We start from the raw sequence: 13,436 nt of genomic DNA, 5'->3' as shown, positions 1-13,436 counted from the left end.
AGGAGTAGCCACCCCCAGACTCTGGAAATGGTTTGATGAGCACAGATGGTGCCCATTTCTGCATAAGCCAGTCTACACCGGTTCAGGGATCCCCCAGCCCTGCTCTGGCACGAAACTGGACAAAGGAAAGGGGAGTGACCACTCCTCTGACCAGTACCTCCCAGGGGAGGTACCCAGAGCTCTTCCAGTGTGTCCCAGACCTCTGCCATCTTGGATTCAGAGGTGTTGGGGGCACACTGGACTGCTCTGAGTGGCCAGTGCCAGCAGGTGACGTCAGAGACCCCATCTGATAGGCTCTTACCTATCTTGATAGCCAAACCTCCTTTCTTGGTAGCCAAACCTCCTTTTCTGGCTATTTAGGGTCTCTCCTCTTGGGTATTCTTCAGATAACGAATGCAAGAGCTCACCAGAGTTCTTCTGCACTTCCCTCTTCGACTTCTGCCAAGGATCGACCGCTAACTGCTCCAGGACGCCTGCAAAATCGCAACAAAGTAGCAAGATGACTACCAGCAACATTGTAACACCTCATCCTACCGGCTTTCTCAACTGTTTCCTGGTGGTGCATGCTCTGAGGGCTCTCTGCCTTCACCCTGCACTGGAAGCCAAGAAGAAATCTCCCGTGGGTCGACGGGATCTTCCCCCTAGTAACGCAGGCACCAAAAAGCTGCATCACCGGTCCTCTGGGTACTCTCTCATCCTGACGAGCGTGGTTCCTGGAACACAGGAGCTAGATCCAAGTGACCCCCACAGTCCAGTTATCCTTCAGTCCAAGTTTGGTGGAGGTAAGTCCTTGCCTCCCCACACCAGACAGCAAACCTGTGTACTGTGTGATTTGCAGCTGCTCCGGCTTCTGTGCACTTCTCCAAGGATTCCTTTGTGCACAGCCTAGCCTGGTTCCCCAGCACTCCGTCCTGTAGTGCTCAACCCTCTGAGTTGGACTCCGACGTCGTGGGACCTTCCTTTTGTGACTCCGGTTTCACATATCTTCTAAGTGCCTGCTCTGGTACTACCGCGGGTGCTGCCTGCTTCTGCGGGGGCTCTCTGAGTTGCTGAGTGCCCCCTCTGTCACCTCCTCCAAGGGGCAACATCCTGGTCTTTCCTGGTCCCCAGCAACACCCAAAAACCTCTACCGCGACCCTTGCAGTTAGCAAGGCTTGTTTGCGGTATTTCTGCATGGAAACACTTCTGCAACATCCACCACTCCGTGGGACACCTTCTATGCAAAGGAGAAGTTCCTAGCCCTTTTCGTTGTTGCAGAATCTTCGGCTTCTTCCACCCGGAGGCAGCCCTTTTGCACCTTCATCCGGGGTTTCCTGGGCTCCTGACCCCCCTGGACACTATCACGACTCTTGGACTTGGTCCCCTTGCCTTGCAGGTCCTCACGTCCAGGAATCCGTCTTCAGTGTTTTGCTGGTGCTTGTGGTTCTTGCAGAATCCCCCTATCACGACTATTGTGTCTTTCTGGGGTAGTAGGGTAGCTTTTCTCCTACTTTTCAGAGTCTTGGGGTGGGGTATCTTGACTGTTTTCTTACAGTCCCAGCGACCCTATACAAGCTCCCATAGGTCTGGGGTCCATTCATGATTCGCATTCCACTTTTGGAGTATATGGTTTGTGTTGCCCCTAGACCTATGTTCACCTATTGCATCCTATTGTGATTCTACATTGTTTGCACTGCTTTTCTTTCTGTTATTTACCTGTTCTGGGTTTGTGTACATATAACTTGTATATATTGCTTACCTCCTAAGTGAGGGTATTCTCTGAGATACTTTTGGCATATTGTCATAAAAATAAAGTACCTTTATTTTTAGTAACTCTGAGTATTGTGTTTTCTTATGATATTATGCTATATGATATAAGTGGTATAGTAGGAGCTTTGCATGCCTCCTAGTTCAGCCTAAGCTGCTTTGCCATAGCTACCTTCTATCAGCCTAAGCTGCTAGAAACACCTCTATTCTACTAATAAGGGATAACTGGACCTGGCACAGGGTGTAAGTACCACAAGGTGCCCACTATAAGCCAGGCCTGCCTCCTACACCACTCGCCTGTCAGAGGGACTGAACTCCTGTCCTCTTTATAACACCTGCCAGTTGTGCTGAAATCCTCTTGCACACCTATCCGAGGGACTGAACTCCTGTCCTCTTTCTCACACTTGCCAGTGGTGCTGAACTCCTTTCACACACACCTGTCCATGTTGCTAAACTCCTGTCAGTTACCAGGCCTCTCTCTCACACCTGTCTCTGGTGCTGAACTCTCACATACCTGCCTGTGTTGATGAATTCCTAGCATCTCTCTCGCCTGTCAGGGGGCCTGAACTCCCGTCCTCTTTATCACACCTGCCAGTGGGGCTGACCTCCTCTCACACACACATGACTTAGGGACTGAACTCCTGTCCTCTTCCTCACACCTGCCAGTGGTGCTGTACTCCTCTCACACACACACACACACACACGTACTCACCCTTCCATGGTGCTGAACTCCTCTCAGACACCTGGCCTCTCTCTCACACCTGTCCATGGTGGTGAACCCCTTTCACACACCTTTCTGTGGTGCTGAACTCCTCTCACACACACACCTCTCCGTGGTGGCGAACTCCTCTCAGTCATCCGGCCTCTCTTTCACACCTGTCCATGGTGCCCGAAGTCCTCTCCCACACCTGTCCATGGTGCTGAACTCTCACATACTTGCCTGTCGTGCTGAACTCCTAGCATCTTTCTTGCTTGTCAGAGGGACTGAATATCTGTCCTCTTTCTCACACTTGCCAGTGATGCTGAACTCCTCTCACACACCTGTCCAAGGGACTGAACTCCTGTCCTCTTTCTCACACCTGCCAGTGGTGCTGAACTCCTCTCACACACACACACACACCTATCCATGGTGCTGAACTCCTTTCAAACACCCGGCCTCTCTCTCACACCTGTCCATGGTGCTGTGCTCATCTCCCACACCTGTCCACGGTGCTTATCTCTCACATACCTCTCCATGGTGCTGAGCTCCTAGGAACTCTCTCCCCTGTCCAAGGGACTGATCTCATGTACTTTTTCTCACACTTGCCAGTGGTACTAAACGCCCCTCAGACACACTCAACTATCCATGGCGCTGAACTCCTCTCAGACACCCTCTCTGTCTCTCACACCTGTCCATGGTGCTGAACCCTCCCATACCTGCCTGTGGCGCTGAACTCCTAGCATCTCTCTCGCCTGTCAGAGCGACATCCAAACATACACACACACACACACCTGTCTATGGTGCTGAACTCCTGTCAGACACCCGGCCTCTCTCTCACACCTGTACATGGCGCTGAACTCCTCTCAGACACTCTGCCTCTCTCTCATTCCTGTCCTCTTTCTCACACTTGCTAATGGTACTGAGCTCCTCTCTCACACCTGTCCATGGTGCTGAACCCTCACATACCTGCCTTTGGTGCTGAACTCTTAGCATCTGAGTCGCCTGTCAGGTCAGAGGGACTAAATTCCTCTCACGCACACACACAACTGTCCATGGTGCTGAACTCCTCTCAGACACCGGGGCTCTCACGTGTCCATGGTGCTGAACACCTCTCACACTCCTTTCCGTGGTGCTGAACTCCTCACACACACACACACACAATTTGTCCATGGTGGCAAACTCCTCTCAGTCATCCGGCCTCTCTTTCACATCTGTCCATGGTGCTGAAGCCCTCTCTCACACCTGTCCATGGTGCTGAACTCCTAACTTCTCTCTCACTTGTCAGAGGGACTGAACTCCTGTCTTCTTTATCACACCTGCCAATGGTGCTGAAATCCTCTCACACACCTCAACAGAGGACTGGACTCCTGTCCTCTTTCTCACACTTGCCAGAGGTGCTGAACTCCTCTCTCACACACAAACACACCTGTCCGTGGTGCTGAACTCCTCTCGGACACCCAGCCTCTCTCTCACACCTGCCCATGGTGCTGAACTCTCACATATGTGCCTTTGTTGCTAAATTCCTAGCATCTAGCTCACCTCTCAGAGGGACTGAACTCCTCTCCTCTTTCTCACACTTGTCCATGGTGCTGAACTCCTCTCACACACACACACACCTATCCATGGTGCTGAACTCCTCTCTCACACTTGTCCATGGTGGTAAACTCTCCTATACCTGCCTTTGGTGCTGAACTCCTAGCATCTCTCTCACCTGTCAGAGGGAGTGAACTCCTCTCTTCTTTATCACACCTGCCAATGGTGCTGAAATCCTCGCACACACCTCAATAGAGGACTGGACTCCTGTCCTCTTTCTCACACTTGCCAGACGTGCTGAACTCCTCTCTCACACACAAACACACCTGTCCGTGGTGCTGAACTCCTCTCAGACACCCGGCCTCTCTCTCACACCTGTCGATGGTGTTGAACTTTTCGCAGACAACTTGCCACTCTCTCTCACCTGTCCATGGTGCTGAGCTTCTCTCTCACACCTGTCCATGGTGCTGAACCCTCCCATACCTGCCTGTGGTGCTGAACTCCTAGCATCTCTCCCGCCTGTCAGAGCGACATCCAAACATACACACACACACACACCTGTCTATGGTGCTGAACTCCTCTCAGACACCCGGCCTCTCTCTCACACCTGTACATGGCGCTGAACTCCTCTCAGACACGCTGCCTCTCTCTCATTCCTGTCCTCTTTCTCACACTTGCCAATGGTGCTGAGCTCCTCTCTCACACCTGTCCATGGTGCTGAACCCTCACATACCTGCCTGTGGTGCTGAACTCCTAGCATCTGAGTCGCCTGTCAGGTCAGAGGAACTAAATTCCTCTCACACACACACACACACAACTGTCCATGGTGCTGAACTCCTCTCAGACACCGGGGCTCTCACGTGTCCATGGTGCTGAACAACTCTCACACACCTTTCCGTGGTGCTGAACTCCTTTCAAACACCCGGCCTCTCTCTCACACCTGTCCATGGTGCTGTGCTCATCTCTCACACCTGTCCATGGTGCTTATCTCTCACATACCTCTTTATGGTGCTGAGCTCCTAGGAACTCTCTCGCCTGTCCAAGGGACTGATCTCATGTACTTTTTCTCACACTTGCCAGTGGTACTAAACGCCCCTCAGACACACTCAACTATCAATGGCGCTGAACTCCTCTCAGCACCCTCTCTGTCTCTCACACCTGTCCATGGTACTGAACTCCTCTTTCTTAGCTGCCTGTGGTGCTGAACTCCTTGCATCTTTCTCGCCTGTCAGAGAGAATGAATTCCTGTCCTCTTTCTCACACTTAACAGTGGTGCTGAACTCCTCTCACACACCTGTCCAAGTTACTGAACTCCTGTCCTCTTTCTCACACCTGCCAGTGGTGCTGAATTACTCTCACCCACACACACACGCCTATCCATGGTGCTGAACTCCTCTCAGACTCCCGGCCTCTCTCTCACACCTGTCCATGGTGCTGAACTCCTCTATCACACTTGTCCATGGTGGTAAACTCTCCTATACCTGCCTTTGGTGCTGAACTCCTAGCATCTCTCTCACCTGTCAGAGGGAGTGAACTCCTCTCTTCTTCATCACACTTGCCAATGGTGCTGAAATCCTCGCACACACCTCAATAGAGGACTGGACTCCTGTCCTCTTTCTCACACTTGCCAGACGTGCTGAACTCCTCTCTCACACACAAACACACCTGTCCGTGGTGCTGAACTCCTCTCAGACACCCAGCCTCTCTCTCACACCTGTCGATGGTGTTGAACTTTTCGCAGACAACTTGCCACTCTCTCTCACCTGTCCATGGTGCTGAGCTTCTCTCTCACACCTGTCCATGGTGCTGAACCCTCCCATACCTGCCTGTGGTGCGGAACTCCTAGCATCTCTCTCGCCTGTCAGAGCGACATCCAAACATACACACACACACACACCTGTCTATGGTGCTGAACTCCTCTCAGACACCCGGCCTCTCTCTCACACCTGTACATGGCGCTGAACTCCTCTCAGACACGCTGCCTCTCTCTCATTCCTGTCCTCTTTCTCACACTTGCCAATGGTGCTGAGCTCCTCTCTCACACCTGTCCATGGTGCTGAACCCTCACATACCTGCCTGTGGTGCTGAACTCCTAGCATCTGAGTCGCCTGTCAGGTCAGAGGGACTAAATTCCTCTCACACACACACACAACTGTCCATGGTGCTGAACTCCTCTCAGACACCGGGGCTCTCACGTGTCCATGGTGCTGAACAACTCTCACACACCTTTCCGTGGTGCTGAACTCCTCACACACACACACACACAATTTGTCCATGGTGGCAAACTCCTCTCAGTCATCCGGCCTCTCTTTCACATCTGTCCATGGTGCTGAAGCCCTCTCTCACACCTGTCTATGGTGCTGAACTCCTAACTTCTCTCTCACTTGTCAGAGGGACTGAACTCCTGTCTTCTTTATCACACCTGCCAATGGTGCTGAAATCCTCTCACACACCTCAACAGAGGACTGGACTCCTGTCCTCTTTCTCACACTTGCCAGAGGTGCTGAACTCCTCTCTCACACACAAACACACCTGTCCGTGGTGCTGAACTCCTCTCGGACACCCAGCCGCTCTCTCACACCTGCCCATGGTGCTGAACTCTCACATACGTGCCTTTGTTGCTAAATTCCTAGCATCTAGCTCACTTCTCAGAGGGACTGAACTCCTCTCCTCTTTCTCACACTTGTCCATGGTGCTGAACTCCTCTCACACACACACACACCTATCCATGGTGCTGAACTCCTCTCACACACATTCAAACACACCTGCCCATGGTGCTGAACTCTCACATACCTGCCTTTGTTGCTAAATTCCTAGCACCTAGCTCGCCTCTCAGAGGGACTGAACTCCTCTCCTCTTTCTCACACTTGTCCATGGTGCTGAACTCCTCTCACACACCTATCCATGGTGCTGAACTCCTCTCACACACATGCAAACACACCTGCTCATGGTGCTGAACTCTCACATAACTGCCTTTGTTGCTAAATTCCTAGCATTTAGAGGGACTGAACTCCTGTCCTCTTTCTCACACCTGAGAACTCCTGAACTCCTTTCACACACACCTGTCCATGTTCCTGAACTCCTCTCAGTCACCTGGCCTCTCTCTCACAGCTGTCTATGGTGCTGAACTCTCACATACCTGTCTGTGTTGCTGAATTCCTAGCATCTCTCTCGCCTGTCAGAGGGACTGAACTCCTGTCCTCTTTATCATACCTGCCAATGGTGCTGAACTCCTCTCACACACACAAGACAGAGGGACTGAACTCCTGTCCTCTTTCTCACACCTGCCAGTGGTTCTGTACTCCTCACACACACACACACACACCTGTCCATGGTGCTGAACTCGTCTCAGACACCCGGCCTCTCTCTCACACCTGTCCATGGTCCTGAGCTCCTCTCTCACACCTGTCCATGCTGCTGAACCCTCACATACCTGCCTGTGGTGCTGAACTCCTAGCATCTCACTCGTCTGTCAGAGGGACTGAACTCCTATCCTCTTTCTCACACTTGTCCGTGCTGCTGAACTGCTCTCGCACACATGACTGAAGGACTGAACTCCTGTCCCCTTTCTCACTCCTGCCAGTGGTGCTGAACTCCTCTCACACACACACTCCTGTCCATGGTGTTGAACTCCTCTGAGACACCCGGCCTCTCTCTCACACCTGTCCATGGTGCTGAACCCCTTTCACACACCCTTCCTTGGTGCTGAACTCCTCTCACACTCTCACCTATCCATGGTCGCGAACTCCTTTCAGACATCCGGCCTCTCTCTCAGACCTGTCCATGGTGCTGAGCTCCTCTCTCACACCTGTCCATGGTGCTGAACTCTCACATACCTGCCTGTGTTGCTAAATTCCTTGCATCCCACTTGTAGGAAAGTACCATCTTGTCTGGCATGTTACCCCTATTTTCACTGTATGTATGTTTGTTTTTGCTCTTGTGTCACTGGGATCCTGCTAGGCAGGACCCCAGTGCTCATAGTGTATGCCCTGTATGTGTTCCCTGTGTGGTGCCTAACTGTATCAATGAGGCTCTCCTAACCAGAACCTCAGTGTTTATGCTCTCTCTGCTTTCTAAAATTGTCACTGCAGGCTAGTGACTAATTTTACCAATTCTCATTGGCACACTGGTACACCCATATAATTTCCTTGTATATGGTACTTAGGTACCCAAGGTATTGGGGTTGCAGGAGATCCCTATGGGCAGCAGCATTTCTTTCGCCACCCATAGGGAGCTCAGACAATTCTTACACAGGCCTGCCACTGCAGCCTGAGTGAAATAACGTCCACGTTATTTCACAGCCATTTTTCACTGCACATAAGTAACTTATAAGTCACCTATATGTCTAACCCTCACTTGGTCAAGGTTGGGTGCCAAGTTACTTAGTGTGTGGGCACCCTGGCACTAGCAAAGGTGCCCCCACATCGTTCAGGGAAAATTCCCCGAACTTTGTGAGTGCGGGGACACCATTACACGTATGCACTGCACATAGGTCACTACCTATGTGTAGCATCACCATGGTAACTCCGAACATGGCCATGTAACATGTCTAAGATCATGGAATTGTCACCCCAATATCATTCTGGTATTGGGGGTACAATTCCATGATCCCCAGGGTCTCCAGCACAGAACCCGGGTACTGCCAAACTAACTTTCTGTGGTTTCCACTGCAGCTGCTGCTGCTGCCAACCCATCAGACAGGATTATGCCCTCCTGGGGTCTGGGCAGCCCTGACCCAGGAAGGCAAAACAAAGGATTTCCTCTGAGAGAGGGTGTTACACCCTCTCCCTTTGGAAATAGGTGTGAAGGGCTTGGGAGGAGTAGCCTCCCCCAGCCTCTGGAAATGGTTTGATGGGCACAGATGGTGCCCATTTCTGCATAAGCCAGTCTACACTGGTTCAGGGATCCCCCAGCCCTGCTCTGGCACGAAACTGGACAAAGGAAAGGGGAGTGACCACTCCTCTGACCAGTACCTCCCAGGAGAGGTTCCCAGAGCTCTTCCAGTGTGTCCCAGACCTCTGCCATCTTGGATTCAGAGGTGTTGGGGGCACACTGGACTGCTCTGAGTGGCCAGTGCCAGCAGGTGACGTCAGAGACCCCATCTGATAGGCTCTTACCTATCTTGGTAGCCAAACCTCCTTTCTTGGTAGCCAAACCTCCTTTTCTGGCTATTTAGGGTCTCTCCTTTGGGGTATTCTTCAGATAACAAATGCAAGAGCTCACCAGAATTCCTCTGCACTTCCCTCTTCGACTTCTGCCAAGGATCGACCACTGACTGCTCCAGGACGCCTGTAAAACCGCAACAAAGTAGCAAGACGACTACCAGCAACATTGTAACACCTCATCCTACCGGCTTTCTCAACTGTTTCCTGGTGGTGCATGCTCTGAGGGCTCTCTGCCTTCATCCTGCACTGGAAGCCAAGAAGAAATCTCCTGTGGGTCGACGGGATCTTCCCCCTGGTAACGCAGGCACCAAAAAGCTGCATCACCGGTCCTCTGGGTACTCTCTCATCTTGACGAGCCTGGTCCCTGGAACACAGGAGCTAGATCCAAGTGACCCCCACAGTCCAGTTATCCTTCAGTCCAAGTTTGGTGGAGGTAAGTCCTTGCCTCCCCACACCAGACAGCAAACCTGTGTACCGTGTGATTTGCAGCTGCTCCGGCTTCTGTGCACTTCTCCAAGGATTCCTTTGTGCACAGCCTAGCCTGGGCCCCCAGCACTCCGTCCTGTAGTGCTCAACCCTCTGAGTTGGACTCCGACATCGTGGGACCTTCCTTTTGTGACTCCAGTTTCACATATCTTCTAAGTGCCTGCTCTGGTACTACCGCGGGTGCTGCCTGCTTCTGCGGGGGCTCTCTGAGTTGCTGAGTGCCCCCTCTGTCTCCTCCTCCAAGGGGCGACATCCTGGTCTTTCCTGGTCCCCAGCAACACCCAAAAACCTCTACCGCGACCCTTGCAGCTAGCAAGGCTTGTTTATGGTATTTCTGCATGAAAACACGTCTGCAACATCCACCACTCCGTGGGACACCTTCTATGCAAAGGAGAAGTTCCTAGCCCTTTTCGTTGTTGCAGAATCTTCGGCTTCTTCACCCGGAGGCAGCCCTTTTGCACCTTCATCCGGGGTTTCCTGGGCTCCTGACCCCCCTGGACACTATCACGACTCTTGGACTTGGTCCCCTTGCCTTGCAGGTCCTCACGTCCAGGAATCCGTCTTCAGTGTTTTGCTGGTGCTTGTGGTTCTTGCAGAATCCCCCTATCACGACTATTGTGTCTTTCTGGGGTAGTAGGGTAGCTTTTCTCCTACTTTTCAGAGTCTTGGGGTGGGGTATCTTGACTGTTTTCTTACAGTCCCAGTGACCCTATACAAGCTCCCATAGGTCTGGGGTCCATTCATGATTCGCATTCCACTTTTGGAGTATATGGTTTGTGTTGCCCCTAGACCTATGTTCACCTATTGCATCCTATTGTGATTCTACATTGTTTGCACTGCTTTTCTTTCTGTTATTTACCCGTTCTGGGTTTGTGTACATATTACTTGTATATATTGCTTACCACCTAAGTGAGGGTATTCTCTGAGATACTTTTGGCATATTGTCATAAAAATAAAGTACCTTTATTTTTAGTAACTCTGAGTATTGTGTTTTCTTATGATATTATGCTATATGATATAAGTGGTATAGTAGGAGCTTTGCATGCCTCCTAGTTCAGCCTAAGCTGCTTTGCCATAGCTACCTTCTATCAGCCTAAGCTGCTAGAAACACCTCTATCCTACTAATAAGGGATAACTGGACCTGGCACAGGGTGTAAGTACCACAAGGTGCCCACTATAAGCCAGGCCTGCCTCCTACACCACTCGCCTGTCAGAGGGACTGAACTCCTGTCCTCTTTATAACACCTGCCAGTTGTGCTGAAATCCTCTTGCACACCTATCCGAGGGACTGAACTCCTGTCCTCTTTCTCACACTTGCCAGTGGTGCTGAACTCCTTTCACACACACCTGTCCATGTTGCTAAACTCCTGTCAGTTACCAGGCCTCTCTCTCACACCTGTCTATGGTGCTGAACTCTCACATACCTGCCTGTGTTGCTGAATTCCTAGCATCTCTCTCGCCTGTCAGGGGGCCTGAACTCCCGTCCTCTTTATCACACCTGCCAGTGGTGCTGATCTCCTCTCACACAAACATGACTTAGGGACTGAACTCCTGTCCTCTTCCTCACACCTGCCAGTGGTGCTGTACTCCTCTCACACACACACACACACACAAACGTACTCACCCTTCCATGGTGCTGAACTCCTCTCAGACACCTGGCCTCTCTCTCACACCTGTCCATGGTGGTGAACCCCTTTCACACACCTTTCTGTGGTGCTGAACTCCTCTCACACACACACCTCTCCGTGGTGGCGAACTCCTCTCAGTCATCCGGCCTCTCTTTCACACCTGTCCATGGTGCCCGAAGTCCTCTCCCACACCTGTCCATGGTGCTGAACTCTCACATACTTGCCTGTCGTGCTGAACTCCTAGCATCTTTCTTGCTTGTCAGAGGGACTGAATATCTGTCCTCTTTCTCACACTTGCCAGTGGTGCTGAACTCCTCTCACACACCTGTCCAAGGGACTGAACTCCTGTCCTCTTTCTCACACCTGCCAGTGGTGCTGAACTCCTCTCACACACACACACACCTATCCATGGTGCTGAACTCCTTTCAAACACCCGGCCTCTCTCTCACACCTGTCCATGGTGCTGTGCTCATCTCTCACACCTGTCCACAGTGCTTATCTCTCACATACCTCTCCATGGTGCTGAGCTCCTAGGAACTCTCTCGCCTGTCCAAGTGACTGATCTCATGTACTTTTTCTCACACTTGCCAGTGGTACTAAACGCCCCTCAGACACACTCAACTATCCATGGCGCTGAACTCCTCTCAGACACCCTCTCTGTCTCTCACACCTGTCCATGGTGCTGAACCCTCCCATACCTGCCTGTGGTGCTGAACTCCTAACATCTCTCTCGCCTGTCAGAGCGACATCCAAACATACACACACACACACACCTGTCTATGGTGCTGAACTCCTGTCAGACACCCGGCCTCTCTCTCACACCTGTACATGGCGCTGAACTCCTCTCAGACACTCTGCCTCTCTCTCATTCCTGTCCTCTTTCTCACACTTGCTAATGGTACTGAGCTCCTCTCTCACACCTGTCCATGGTGCTGAACCCTCACATACCTGCCTGTGGTGCTGAACTCTTAGCATCTGAGTCGCCTGTCAGGTCAGAGGGACTAAATTCCTCTCACGCACACACACAACTGTCCATGGTGCTGAACTCCTCTCAGACACCGGGGCTCTCACGTGTCCATGGTGCTGAACACCTCTCACACACCTTTCCGTGGTGCTGAACTCCTCACACACACACACACACAATTTGTCCATGGTGGCAAACTCCTCTCAGTCATCCGGCCTCTCTTTCACATCTGTCCATGGTGCTGAAGCCCTCTCTCACACCTGTCCATGGTGCTGAACTCCTAACTTCTCTCTCACTTGTCAGAGGGACTGAACTCCTGTCTTCTTTATCACACCTGCCAATGGTGCTGAAATCCTCTCACACACCTCAACAGAGGACTGGACTCCTGTCCTCTTTCTCACACTTGCCAGAGGTGCTGAACTCCTCTCTCACACACAAACACACCTGTCCGTGGTGCTGAACTCCTCTCGGACACCCAGCCTCTCTCTCACACCTGCCCATGGTGCTGAACTCTCACATACGTGCCTTTGTTGCTAAATTCCTAACATCTAGCTCACCTCTCAGAGGGACTGAACTCCTCTCCTCTTTCTCACACTTGTCCATGGTGCTGAACTCCTCTCACACACACACACACCTATCCATGGTGCTGAACTCCTCTCACACACATGCAAACACACCTGCCCATGGTGCTGAACTCTCACATAACTGCCTTTGTTGCTAAATTCCTAGCATCTAGCTCGCCTCTCAGAGGGACTGAACTCCTCTCCTCTTTCTCACACTTATCCATGGTGCTGAACTCCTCTCACACACACAAGACAGAGGGACTGAACTCCTGTCCTCTTTCTCACACCTGCCAGTGGTGATGTACTCCTCACACACACACACACACCTGTCCATGGCACCCGGCCTCTCTCTCACACCTGTCCATGTTGCTGAACTCCTCTCAGTCACCTGGCCTCTCTCTCACACCTGTCTATGGTGCTGAACTCTCATGTACCTGCCTGTCTTGCTGAATTCCTAGCATCTCTCTCGCCTGTCAGAGGGACTGAACTCCTGTCTTCTTTATAACACCTGCCAGTGGTGCTGAAATCCTCTTGCACACCTATCCGAGGGACTGAACTCCTGTCCTCTTTCTCACACTTGCCAGTGGTGCTGAACTCCTTTCACACACACCTGTCCATGTTGCTAAACTCCTGTTAGTCACCAGGCCTCTC

Source organism: Pleurodeles waltl, chromosome 3_1 (assembly GCF_031143425.1).
Source record: "Pleurodeles waltl isolate 20211129_DDA chromosome 3_1, aPleWal1.hap1.20221129, whole genome shotgun sequence".
Taxonomy (NCBI): domain Eukaryota; kingdom Metazoa; phylum Chordata; class Amphibia; order Caudata; family Salamandridae; genus Pleurodeles; species Pleurodeles waltl.
The sequence above is the reverse complement of the archived record's forward strand: the minus strand, read 5'-3'. Positions refer to the sequence as shown.